Consider the following 10,709-nt stretch of genomic DNA (forward strand, 5'->3'; position numbering starts at 1 on the left):
TTGTGTGTTCTGCCTATGACCAGCTGGGTTTTCCCTGGGTGCACTGAAATTCCTCCTTCTTCACAAAGATATGTGGATTGGCAGAAGATGTACAATATATATAAAATGGTGAGGGGCATAGATAAGATAAATAGTAAGATTATTTTCCACTGGGAAGAGGAGTCTAAAACTAGATTTAAGGTGAAAAGGAAGATTTAGAAGGGACATGAGGAGCACCTTTTACACACAGAGGGTGGTGGGTATGTGGAAGATGTTGCCAGAGGAAATGGTGGAGGTGGAAGCCACATACATAAGACGTTAAGATGGCATAGGAAATGTTTAGAGGAAGTAAAACACAAAGGTCGACAGAAACCATGATGGAAGTAAAAAACACAATGCTGGAGAAACTCAGAAGGTTAGTGTTTTTTTATGTTTCTGGAGGCAGAGGGGGCCAGGGCAGAGGAGTGGAAAATGAAGGAGGTGCAGCTAAGGGCTGAGTTGATGGTGGTGGAAAGGTAGCCACATTTTTGGAAGAAGGAGGACATTTTGGATGCTTTTTCTGGGGAAGATGGGGGGGGCAATTTTTTCTGGGGGCAGAGGGGCCAATGTTTAGAGGGATATGGGCCAAATGGGATGAGCTTAGTTCTGCATGATCAAGTTCAGCCAAAGGGCCTGTTCGCATTCTATAGAACTCTTTGATGCTGTAAATTTGTCACTAAGGTTGGGTGGGTGGGGTGGAGGGGAAGCACTGCAGGTCTGTAGGATCACCTTCAAGATCTGCTCCTGCCTCACAATATCCTGACCTGGAAATGTATCAATTGATCCATGTGGGTTTAATGATGGAATTTTTTTTTGGAGAGGGGAGGGGTTGAAGCTTCCTCTGGCCCAGTGTTGACATGTTACTGAATTCTGAGCTGGTGCAGAACTGTGCCTTGCTCTTGCAATATTTCCAAGAAGGAACAACACGGTGGTCAACAAATGATCACATGACTTTTTGTGTACAACAATGCCAATCCTTTATGCAACTGTCGTTGAAAGGGGACACCTTCGATGTGCCTACAGGACTGCTCAAATGACATCCACATGAGGACTATCAGGTGAAAGCTGAGGGGTTTTCTGCCAGCTGAACTGTCAAAAGGTTATTACTTGCATTCAATTCACAGAATGTTTCACCATATCAAAAACAAGGATGCAGAACTTGCTGGATTATACATCTTATCTGATTTCCCATTAATTAAACATTCTCGTTCAACTTCCAGCTCAAATATTCTTATCTTCTAATTGCTGCTAGATCTTGCTTGATAACCTTGAGCCAAGCATGTCAATACATCCTTGGTTAACAACTGAACCAACGTCTGACTCCTTAAACAACAATGTTTAATAAATAAGATAAACAAAGGGATGACTGCAAAGAAAAAGATAAACTTGAATCAATCAGGTATAGAAAGACAAATAAAGAAAGAGGAAAGGTGTAATTTGAGAGAGAGAGTGAAACACAAAAGTCTGCACATGCTGTGATTGTAATAAAAACACAGAAGTGCTGGAGAAACTTTAAGAAGGGCTCAGGGCCGAAACCTCAGTTATAAATGTTTACCTCCGAAAGATGCTGTGAGACCTGTGAGAAAAGACAAGAGATACAAATATGTAAAAGACATTAAAGATAAAATGTATTTCAAACATAAGAGTGAAACTCTGCAGTTTACCTTGTCCCCTTTCTGAGCTGGAAAGGTTCTTTGCCTTGCAGGGACATAAATATCATTATTAACTGCATGTCTGCACCATTGAGTACCAGTCCTACATCTTTGTTGGTCATTATTACTCAAAATTTGGCAATTCTCATCATATTATTGTTGAATTTGCTGTAAATTTTGGACAATAATAAAGTAAACTTGCTTCCAGCAAAACCTAGGCTGTTTCTTTATTCATTTCACTTCATGTCTGGGGTTGCACAGCATGAGAGTTGAACAGCAGCCAAGATACCTTGACCTGTTCTACACTAATTGCCTCTTTTTTTACGGAAGACAAAGCCATATTGAATGGTACACAATAAATGGTACAGAGTGAGAATTTATAAAAGCGGTAATTTCACACTTTCAGATTCAGTTTTCGGATTTATTGTCAGAGTACATACCTGACGTCACATACCACCCTGAGATTCTTTTTCCTGTGGGTGCAGCAGAATTAACACATCAGCAGGGCAAAAAAAAATCTGATTCAACTGTGCCATACAGAGATAGGAAAAATAAAGTGCAAGAGTCTTTAAGGCCCTGACTGAGTTTGTTGTTGAGGAGTCTGATGGTGGAGGGGTAGCAGCTGTACTTGAACCTGTTGGTGCGAGTCTTGTGACACCTGGACCTCTTTCCTGATGATAGCAGCGAGAACAGAGTGTGTGCTGGATGATGTGGATCCTTGATGAACACTCTGCTCTCCGACGGCAGCATTTCCTGTAAATATTCTCAATAGTGGGAAGGATTTTACCTGTGATGTCCTGAGCTGTGTCCACTATCTTTTGGAAGGTTTTATGCCCCTATACCAGACTGTGATGCAGCTGGTCAGCACACTTTCCACCACACCTCTGCAAAAATTTGCCAGGGTTTTCGATATTATACCAAGCCTCTGCAAACTCCTGAGGAATTCGTGCCATTCACGAAGCTTGCAGCAGAGAGCTGCATTCACAAGACTCCCGTCAGAAAAATAGGTGATAATATTGTAGCTCATGGATTGCGAGCAATGGACTGGTAGAGGGTAGGGGACTACAGATGAGGGGCTTGGGGGCTGAAAGACACACCAGGCTGCAGGCTACTAGAGACCAGCTCATGACTGGGATTCATGAGGGTGACTCTGGCGAGTAGAGTTCCCAAAGGGCCTTTTGCTTTGAGAGCTTCCAAATTATTACAGGGTGCAGAACCAGGGACTGAGGCAGGTGATGGACACCTGGAGCTCCAGTTCACCACTGGAGCCCACAGGAGGCTATCCGACTACAGAGATGTTGGGGGCAGAAGAAGCAGCGGCATTGGAGGAGATGATGGGATCCACAGATTCTCTGCCTCTTTTGTCTTGGTGGGAGACTGCTCTAGTGGCATCTCTTTGTGTGCCTTTATGTATATGACAATAAACAAATCTTGAATCTTATGTTTTAATTTACTCCAACCACCTTGGCCCTCATGCTTTGCTAAAATGTAAGTCATTAGTTTTAAACTACATGCAAACCACATATGAATTCTATGGTGTGATGTTGGATTTGTAGGGAACTAATTTAATCCAATTACCTCACTTGAAGTGATTGAGCAATAGCTTTTAAACTTGCACTAGGAACTAGAATAAATCATCAAGCAAAGGGTGTGTGCTCATCTCATTCAATGTCAGCTGGTTAAACAGCAGAGATAACAAAGTGGGCTATTAATAAACATTCTTAACTATAGTCTGATCCAGAGTCTAGGAGTTGTTTGTTAATTTTACGTGAATATCCAAAGGGAATCTCAGTCTGGTCAGTCAGTATCTTGAACAAAGTGGTGATGGCGATGCTCTCCTCAAACCCCATCCTTCCTGACTGTTGACTTCTCAAGTGTGGGATTGTTTTCTCTGTTCTCTTCTTTTCTCCTGCTTCAACATTATCAAGGTTCTCCAGGCTCCCTTATTCCCCAGGCCCAATTATTCACCTGCAGCTACAATATTAGCCACATCGCAGCAGTGGAAAACTGCCACGTATCCAGTTAAGCCAATTACTACCCAAGCAATGTAGCCTCAATGTGTTAGAATACCTGATTCCCAGTCATCTGCTCACTTTATGTTCCATGTAAGTTAGCCATGTGTGCATGGAGATAAGCTTAGTGTTTGTTTGTCTAAGGAAATGACTGCGTATGGAATGCACGTTTCTGTGAGCCATCTTTTTTTGTATGCAGGTTGTGAAGTGAGTGAAGTAATTGAATGGTTAGCATTTGAGGTTAAGATGATGTATTGTGTGCAAGTATGCTATGTGTTCTATGACTAATCTGGAGGGATGCATTTTGGATATGGAAGTTAGTACAAGTGTATATAGTGTATGTGTGGATCCATGTTGTTTTGTAAGAGTCTTATTTTTTGAGTATGGGGTGCATGATTTAGTTGCAAAGGAAAAAAATGTTATGTCAATTTGCACTAAGATGATGATGAATGAACTGATCCTGCATTAACTAAAGCAGAATGATTTAACATACCACCAGAATAAATAGGTGGCTATTGAATGGGTATCAAGGAGGTGGGGGGAGGGGGTAGATTGGGAAAGTGTGGGTGTATTATTTACGGTACATCAATGTGCCCAATTACATCAGCTGTTTATGATTTTATGAAGGAGTTTACAGACTGCAGGAATGGAACCCTCAGCTAATTTGAGATGTGTAGTCAAGGTCATACTGTAAATTTCCGAGCCAATAATGCACCAAATGGCCTTTTTATTTGCTGTTTAAAACTTACCCAGTGGCATCTGATGCTGATTTAATTAACACACATATGAGATCCTTCCTAAATGAAATGCCCCCCTACTGTGCATGGTTCTGATGTTACACCTCTCACCACTTTCAATGAGTAGTGAAGAGGGATGGAGGATGGAGAACCCACTGTCATCCAGTTAGACCATGGACACATCGACTTCTCTTCCAAACCAAACTCAATTCAGTTAGTGCTTTGTCAGAATATCATATCTACTTTACTATAACTTCATCTTCCCCAAAACACTTTCTGAAGTAGTTTACTGGATTTCACAAATAGCCCAATGGTTGATCTATCCATTGGTGACATCAAGAATCCATTTTCATATATTGTTATTAATTATATCTTTTTTTTTAGAGATAGTTCACACCCTAAACTGATCAAAAAAAATTTTTAATGATATATTTTTATTCTGTAATATTATTGTTTAATATCTCTGTATTAATTCATTACTTACTATGTATTTTTTATATCTCTTTGAACTGTATGTGTTTATAAATTATAATAATAATAAAAAGATTGAAAGACAAGAATCCTTCTTAAGTTAAATTGTTCAATTGTACAGGGGAATTGCATGAGGATGGAGCTTTTCACAGGAAGTTTGGACATACGGCATTTTTATAGCACAGGCACATGTCTCTGCTGTGCTCTAAATCAATCCCCCTTCACTTCATCTAACCCTCATCAAAAGACTTCCTCTTCCTTTATGTGCCTGGCTACAACTTCATTTGCTTGTGGTAGTCACTTTCACATTCTCACCACTTGCTGTGCACCGAGATATGGGCGAAAGCCTCATCCATGGGTGAGAAGGTCCATTGGAAGCTGGTGTAACATGATCCTTGCAGTTTCAGCATCTCACCAAAGCTTAATGAGCCCGTCCTCATCTAAATCTTCCAGCGCAGACTCCTTCATGATTCTCCTTCGTAGACTTGTTCAGCCCTTTCTTAAATGCATCAAATCATTGATGCAGGGCAGCCTTCCTCAAATGAAAAGGAGTTTTTCAATGTTCTTTTTTTTTATTTCTAGATAAGATATGTGTACATAAGTTTGAGGTTAAATGTAGGCACACACATTCAGGTTTATTAAATCTGAACCTTGCCCCTAATTAGCACAGATAGCAAAAAAAATCTTTGCTTAAGGTATGGAACAATTTAGAACATACTTTTGACATGTAGTGAGCATAGCCATTTCTTCTTTACAATGTTAGCCCTATTTCTCTGGTTGAGCTGGGGAGAGCATGCTTTACATTTTACTCACATTATCGAGATAGACTGCAGTACATAAATTTTACAATAACCTAACTGAATGCATCACAGCAGGATCAAGCTCTCTCAGAATTACTGCATATTTGCACATTACACCACCTTTAAATAATAAGAACTGTAGCTTTACAAACATCACCTCATCATCTAACTGGATGAAAACCATCCTGATGCATTCACAATATCAACTGGGATTCAGTAATTTTCAGATTATTCAATTTGATTAAACCCAGTTTAAGTTTTCCTGCACATATCAAAAAAAATGGCCAGGTATTTGATACCACTTGATAAAATATTGTAGCTAATTTTCTTGGCCTCTGTATCACTCAGGACAATTATTAAGGCATAATTAAGCCTTCACTTTGTTATCAAAGACTACTTGTCTTTGGGATGCAATGGGTCAGAAGATGTGGTGATTTTAAAATACCTGTGTTTGTCATTATTAAGTCATGAACTGTTTTTGTTGAAACCCACTGCATCTTGTTTACACTGGAAATGTCCCACAAGATTTTATTTTAGTTTTGAGGGCTTGGTCTCAAAGTAATTAATCATTAATTGCTGCTCAAAACACACCACATACTATTAAGTTTGCAGGATGCCCCTCTTCCTTACTTAGAATAAATAAATCCACTATTTGTACAGACAGCATTGTATTATTTGCTGACTGCCAAATATTTTCTCATATTTTTCAGCTTTTCATCTCTTTTCATTCATTTTTCATGATGCCCTTTCATTGCTGATATTTCCTCAACATATTACCACTTTATTCAAATCAAAATCTTTGTTTATTTGCTGTTAAAGTTCAGTTTTAAACTCCAAACATAATATTAAATGAAAGATCGGGAGCAGTGTTAGAGGATTGGAATGTAAACTTACTATGAACTTATTTTGTTTGCGATATTCACTGCTCAGAAATTTTAAAAGGCTCCACCACGACTGTTTTGAGAATTGTTTTTGTCTATTTTCATTCAGACTCTAGTGGTTAAGGAGTTAAGGGTTATGGGGATAAGGCTGGAAAGGGGTACTGATAGTAGTGATCAGCCATGATCTGTAAAATGGCGGTGCTGTCTCGACGGGCCGAAGGGCCTACTCCAGCTCCTATTGTCTATTGTCTATATGCACAGGTATGTCGTTAGGAAACATTGATCACTTTGCTTCAACCACTTCCTCAAGCAGTGAGTTCCAATCTCATCATCTTGAGCAGGGAAGTTTGTTCTGAACACCCTATTATATTTCTTGGTCACCAATCTACATGGACAACCTCTAGCTCTACTTTTCTCCAAATGTAGAAACTTCCAGGTTTATATTCTTGTTTTTTCTTACTTTTCTTTACCTTTTTTTCTATGCTTTTCCTTATTTCTACTTTTTCTTTTCTTGGGGTTTTGTTGGGGGGGGGGAGGAGATGGAGGTTTTATCCCACCATGTACAGTGGATTTGATACTAATCTTTGACTACATGTATGGAAACATTTTTCAACTTATTTTCAGCAACAATATCATCAAATCTTTTTTATCATTTTAAAGACCTTTTGGGACACCCTTCAATCTTTTTATTTCATCTGTTAATCATTCCCTTGCATTTTTGATCTCATTATTTACTAAGCAGCCCCTCTTGAGCTTCTATGACTTTCATACTATGACAACCTGTATTGTTCACAATCCTCTAATCGTGGACTAGAGGAGGACCTTGCAAAAATTTGCACTGCGTGGCGTACCGCGATTCTCAGAGGCACATCACAATATGCCAACAACTACAAAAAGTTCTGTGAGGATAGAAGAGCTACAAGGCACCGTGTTCATCTTCGCTCGTGAAGGGATGGGCCACGATGATGATGAATTGTGGACTAACCTAGATTTGATGCTGGTTTAGAATAACTTTCCTTGTCTTTTCTTTTCTGCCTCTGGTAATAAATCTGAGTGTTTTGTTTGCTTTCTGTACAGCCTTGCTAACCTATGATTTATTCATGTAATGATTGGAATATTTTATTTTGATCCCCTCATACCTTACAAGCCATCAATGCGCTTCCCATTCTTCTGCCCAAAATAGATTCCCTCTCATTTATCTGCGTTGAACCTCATTGCCAATTTTTGCCATTCTACAACATTATAAATGTTCCAGCCCACACATCTTCAATGGTTTACTATTTAGAGTATCTCCCTATTACATGTGGCATTATCCTATCTACCTCTCACTGCCCTTATTCCCATTCCAACCTCCCATTTTAACGAGTTGTGTGTAAAATATTTTACATTTTCTTTAAAGCTCTGTGATAATTTATATTTTGGGTTTCCTCTTTGCTGAACTAATTGGGTTTTTTTCTGCACTTGTGGTAATCCCTTTGTATTTTCCCCACGAAACACTCAACTGACTATATTTAAAGAATGCCCCCTTTCTGAGCTTTCACCTTCTCATTACCAATTAGAAAGCAACCAAAGACTGTCACCATTCAGGATTACTTTTGGCTGTCCGTCAATAGCCATATTTTTATCTCCAAAATAAAAGGTTAACATTCGCGATGAGTGAATTTTTCTCCATTTGCTGTGGTGGCCTGCAGATTCATCCTCAAATCCTGGAGATTTCATAGCAACCCTGTTGAGTTGTCACCTACTTCCAGTTCCCTCACCCATTTGCACCTTTGATTACATGTTAGATGCTCTGCAGCCTGTTGGATCAACAGTATCCAGTTAAAGAAAAGGTTAGTGCTTGGTCACAGGATCCCATTGGATGCTTGTTGCATCATCTAGATTTCCCACCACTCCCCCACCAACTGCATTAATTCCACAGGGAAAATCTAATCTTGTGATGTTTACAGCTCTGGGTGACTAACACAAAATGACAGCCTTCAATGGAAGGACACTCACAGCCTGTTAGTTTCAAGCCTTTTTAACTGTAACATGTAAGATATGCCAGAGGACAAACTCTGAGATCATTGCTCCTATGGATTTACCCAGCCTTCAACTCCTTCTCACCAAGGTTCAATAATTAATCTCTTTTGTCCATACAGAGAGCCTGTGATCAGCCACAATACACTTAAATGATCATTTAAATCAGAGATTTATTTGTAGAATAATCTTGGCAACTTTAATGGAACATGTTGCTAGATGTTTCACCATATGACTTTCAGCCCTCTCCCAGATTCCTGAAATCAGTCATCTGATAAGTCCAACAACCTTGTGCCCTAACTTCTGACAGAGAATCAGAAATATAAGAGATGCATCTCATTGAAAAAAATAAACCTCTGCTTTCAATGAACGTACGTGAAATGAGGCAAATCACTGGCCTGTTTCCTGTACTAAAGACACAAGTTATTGAACATTAGTGTGAAGGGTGCTGAAACTGGATAAATGGATAGCAGCCATAGTCTCGCAGTTTGCCAGTCAAACATCATTTCTCTCTGTGTCTAATATACAAAAACGTAAAACAGTCAAAATAAATTTTCTGAATGAAGCTTTTTAATGGGCCGTCGGGGTATTTGCCTAGAACAGACGCTCTTCAAGGGGGAAGCCACAGCACATTTAAGTAAAGCACATTTCTATTCAAGCAGTCCGAGGAAAAGAGAACGTTGTTTCATCAGTTTGTACAAATGACAATAAACTTGACCTGACTTGACTTGTAAACACCTTTTTTTCTTTTCACTTCAAGTAACATAATTTTAAAAAAAAATTATGTAAGAAAGAAGTACAGAAGAAACCAAAACTTAATTGTTTCACAGGAAAGGTGGGGGGGAGGCGCTAAACTTTGAACAAAGTCCTAGAGGGGACATCACCAAAAAAAAGGTTCGAAATGGCTGGTTTAGAACTGCTGTGCAGTTTTGCCAGGAGTATGCTCTTTAATTTCCAGATCTTCCAGGATAATCTCAGAAGGTTGCCAACTCCAAATTATGTATTTCCATATGAGGTCTCTTGGAATCAGGAAGTGTGATACTTTCCCTCTTTTTCTTTATTCTAAGTACGTGTCCATCTTCTCTCCCCACCCACCCAAGAGAGTGACTGCTATGCCTTCTTTCACAGCAGTGAGGTTCAACAGTTAATGACCTTCTAGTTCATTTCTTGATGCACTTAGGAGTGTTGAAATAGGACCAGAATTATAAGTCAATTCTAGACTATGGGTCAAAAATGCCTAAGGATTTACTGGAGAGGATATTAGTGAACAGTTGGGGTTTTATGATATTCTGACATCCTTTTTTTAAGAACTTTTTATACATACAGCATGGTAACAGATCCTTTGCTGACCTGTTACACCCAATTGACCTACAACGCTGTTGTAGAATATGTTTTGAAGCGTGGGAGGAATTGGAAGCCCCCGGGGAAAACCCATGCAGACGTGGGGGGGAAACATACAACCTCCTTACAGACAGCGCCAGATTCCAACCCTGGCCCCCCCCCCCCCGCCCCCCCCGGCACTGTGCTAACCTGCCACTGATTCTCAATTTCCAGAATGCTGATGAAGACTTTGAATTTTAATGAACAAGTTATGAACACGAGCCCTGTCCCAAACCCCGGCAGATGACCGCCAGAAACTGCACCAGCAGTGCTGGTTGGAAATGATGATGATCTCATTCTCTTTCAAGAGACTGTTATTTTACTGTTTACCTCTGGTTGCTAGCAGGCACACCTGTTGTTTTCTGCTGTCTTGATGTTTGTGTTGCCGCTATTTAAAACATCGAAAGGGCTGGGTATGAGCAAGAGGTTGGCGTATTGAAAGCATATGGAAACAAGAGAATAGATGTGTCAGATCCTGCCATGACACATCACAGACCCCAGACACTTATAGGAGCAATGATACTTTTCCATATTCATCCTCGTGAAATTTGGTGCACTGATTCTACCGAGTTCGGCAAGTTGTGCTGACTTATCTCCTTCCCTCAAGTTTCTCCTCTTCAGCTCCAACAGGCTGAGGATTTGGAGGCCATGTTCACTATTTGTACTTGCATACCACCTTTAATGTAGTAAGAATGACCTGTACTGTTAGACAGGGAGGGTCATGAAACAAAGTACAACT

Source organism: Narcine bancroftii, chromosome 8, assembly GCF_036971445.1.
Source record: "Narcine bancroftii isolate sNarBan1 chromosome 8, sNarBan1.hap1, whole genome shotgun sequence".
NCBI classification, from domain to species: domain Eukaryota; kingdom Metazoa; phylum Chordata; class Chondrichthyes; order Torpediniformes; family Narcinidae; genus Narcine; species Narcine bancroftii.